Raw genomic sequence first — 3682 nt, forward strand, 5'->3', positions numbered from 1 at the left:
GTTATAACATAGTGAATAACAAAAGGACTAATAGAGTAAATAGTAAGAGGGAAGAGACATAAAGATTGGTAACCCAGTTCAATACGATATCACCAATATCTAGGGGTAGTGTGCCTAGTTTAAAAAAAGTTTCACTAATAAAAAAGTTGAGCAATTACAACATAATACTTATCTATAAGAATCCCTCTACAACGATTCAAGAATAGCCAACACTTAGTTTCCCTCTAAGTTTGAGATTCCTTCACTTCCACAAATATTCTTTACTTAGTTGAAGCTTGAGATCCCTCAAATTAGTTTACTTAGACTCCTCTAAAATATGACTCCCCTCAACTTCTCTCTTATCAACACAACTAGGTCCCCCTTATTACAAAGGAATACTCAAGTGTGAAAAATGCCATACAATACCTTATAGCTTAGTCTTGATGACCATAATGGGCTAACAATATAGCCTATATAGGTCACAAGCTTTGGCAATGGTGTTAACAATATAGTTTAGAATGCATGAAGGAAAGAACACCTTCATGATTGTGTTTCACTCCAAAAAACACACTAAGAAACAAACGAAGTGGCCAACTCTAAAAATAAACACCACCGCAATATATAATGACGTTTTGAAGATATTCTATGAACAAAAAGAATCCTCTGTGTAAAACAATAAGAAAAGCAACGCTGCAAATCTGCACTAAATAAGAAAAGATATTTCCAGATGAAGACGGCCTATCATAGAACAAGTCATTTGACAAAAAGCAAAACATTTTGCCTGTAAAAAAGATAGCCAACCATATTGTAGCAACAACATGATAGTATGATACCCTTCGAGATTGAATCTATTTGAATAGAAAGTTATATCTTTTATTATTTGTTACAAGCACAGGTTTTTATGAACGACCTTTCGAAATGAACTCATTTTCTATATTTAGACTCACCCTCCTTATTTCTTAACTCTAATTTTCAAGCTTTCCAACACAACACCTCAAATCCACCTTAATGACTCCAACTCTTTCTAACCCTGCATTCTAGACACAATTTTTTTTATTCCTATGATTTATAGTTCTCGAATATAACCCCGACATGGTTCAAATTCTATTAAAGAAGGAACCAAATGCCCCATGGAGATCGAAATTTTCATAATAGATCACCCAGAGCATCAGCATGATGCTATCGATGATCATACGATCATAATTTATTAAAGAAAATGATCTTCCCCAAGTCATCTTTTGTGCATAAGAAAATAATAATACCCCACAAACATGGCCGTTCTTAGATTTTCCCATATTTTGTCTTTTACCTTTCTTTCTAATCTATTCAAAAGCCCCATTCAATTCAACACCTGACCAAAGCAGGTCAAAGCTCTCTTCCCAATCCTTGTGCAACAGAGAGAAAGCAGAGTATGTGTCAATTTGGATAAGCAAAACAAAATAAAGAAACCCAAATATTTGTTTGACACAACAGAAGACCATCATGCATGCATCTATCTTACGCTTAGTCCATTAAAATATTTCATAATTTCAAAACCCAAAAGCAAACATAAAAAGTTTCCCCATTAAAATAATGAAATCTTACAGAGTTAAAACAAAACTCTTCTCCGCAGAGTTCATCTCTGACGGCTGAAAATCATCTTCCCAGAAACTTCCCTCAACATATACGACAAGTTCAACCTTCAAACATGGCTGACTTGGTTTCTAGCATATTCAATTTGGATATAAATACAACAGATTTCCATTACCTCGTTAGCCGTTCTCCAAATTCGAACTCAAGTTTTTCCCTTGCTGCAGTAGTGCTCTGTTTCACAGTGTTAATAAATTAGAACTAAAAAGAAGGGAAAATGGAAGGAAAGAGAACAGGAAATGAAGGAAAGAGATCGACAAATGAAGGTCGTTACCGAGGGATAAGACGGCGGCCATGGGGGAAATTCGCAGCGGAAATTCGAGATCCGTCGAGGAACGGTGCTCGGTTGTGGCTAGGGACGTTTGATACGGCGGAGGAAGCGGCGAGGGCGTACGATCAAGCGGCGTATGCGTTCCGAGGGCATTTGGCGATTTTGAATTTTCCGAATGAGTATCAAAGTGGAAACCCTAATTTTGCGGGGGGGTTTGGTTCTTCCATGGCGGCGGGTTCTTCATCAGCGACGACGATCTCTTTCGCCGGAAATTACTCCGGCAACAATGCCAGCCGTCGATCGAGGGAAGTGATTGAGTTCGAGTATTTGGATAATGAGCTCTTGGAGGAGCTTTTGCAGTCGGAAGACGAAGGGTATAATCGGAAGAATTGAGGATAATGTTATATTGTTATGCAACCCCAGATTTTTTTTTTCTAAAAAAAAGAAAAAGAAAAATGGGATTTATTTTGGGATTTCAATTTTATTACGTTGGATTAATTTGATTTCGTTTTTTCAGTTGTAAATTTGTTGTACTACTAGAAACCATTGTTATTTGTTTGAATTTGTTAAAAGAAAAAAAAAAGATGTTTTTTTTTAGTTCAACACTATTTTGAGCAGGAGATTCAAATTATTGCCATGATCAAAAGTATATAGCTAATCAGTTGAACATATAATAGTATGGCATATATTCCCGAAGAACACAAATGAGGATAATATGATTTACGATACTATAATCTAACCTAAACATACTTCGATTAAGACATATCCTTTGATTTAGCTTGTTTAATTCAAGTATGATAAGTTTAGTCTATGCAGTGGTTAACTTCACTCTACCATTGCACTCTTTATTTACTTATAGGGGTATGTGGATCCTACTTGTAAAAAACGTCAATTTCTTGATTTATTAACTCTTTAAATTGTGGATTCAATAACTAAAAAACTTTCTAGATCATCAGATAACTCGAAGACACATTAAAGTATGGATCTTTTAGATACAAAATTGAAAGATTCTATGTTTAATAATCTCATGATAGACGAATAGAAGTTTTATATCATAGGATGATTATATGTAATATTCTTATCAATCAATTGTGGTTGAATTACTATCTTTGGCGATCCATGTTGGTTGCGTCATTTTGATTTACATAGATAAAAATTGATGAGTTAAATACATAATATCAATAATATCATAAGACGAAGGCTCTCATTTTATTTATTAGAAAAAAAATAATAGATTATATTATGTACTAGGTTGGGAATTGAAGAATGAATCCTTGTGCAAGTCTATGATTTTAGTGGAAAAATAGTGGCCTTGAGCAATGTGAGCCTTTTTTTAATGTGTCACCTATGTGCTATGGATGTTGTCACGAACCATGGTTAATAATAAATTAAATAATCAAATTTGACTATTATTATTATTATTATTTTGCATAATTGTAATATAGGTATAATATAAAACATGTGCTATCAATCTTAAGATAAAAAATTCAATTAGATATCTAAACAGATATTTCCACTAGAATTGTAAAAAGTCGATGAAACATGATGGAAAAACAAAAAAAAACAATCACTAGTATGAATATAACATAAACATTAAGTATTTTAAATGATATAAAGTATTATTTTTTAAAAAAAGTAGGAAAAATATCGATATTTTTTTAAAATTGAGATATTTTCAATGAAAATATGAGAAACCCATCTTGAAAAGTAAAATACTATAAAATCATTACATTTAGGCTTGATCATATATGGACTAAATTGTAAGATTTGGAAACTTAGGAGGAATAAAAAAACACCCAAACT

The 3682-nt window shown here is 33.0% G+C and overlaps 1 pseudogene across 1 annotated transcript; it reads left to right on the forward strand.

Annotated features, from left to right (window-relative positions):
• The first annotated feature begins 1512 nt into the window (after positions 1-1512).
• Positions 1513-2482, forward strand: LOC120087291 (ethylene-responsive transcription factor ERF098 pseudogene; annotated as a pseudogene). Its single transcript, XR_016531695.1, has one exon. The product of XR_016531695.1 is annotated as an ethylene-responsive transcription factor ERF098 pseudogene (transcript).
• Positions 2483-3682: the final 1200 nt, after the last annotated feature.

Source organism: Benincasa hispida, chromosome 9 (assembly GCF_027475165.1).
Source record: "Benincasa hispida cultivar pf3 chromosome 9, pf3_genome.v1.1, whole genome shotgun sequence".
Lineage (NCBI taxonomy): Eukaryota > Viridiplantae > Streptophyta > Magnoliopsida > Cucurbitales > Cucurbitaceae > Benincasa > Benincasa hispida.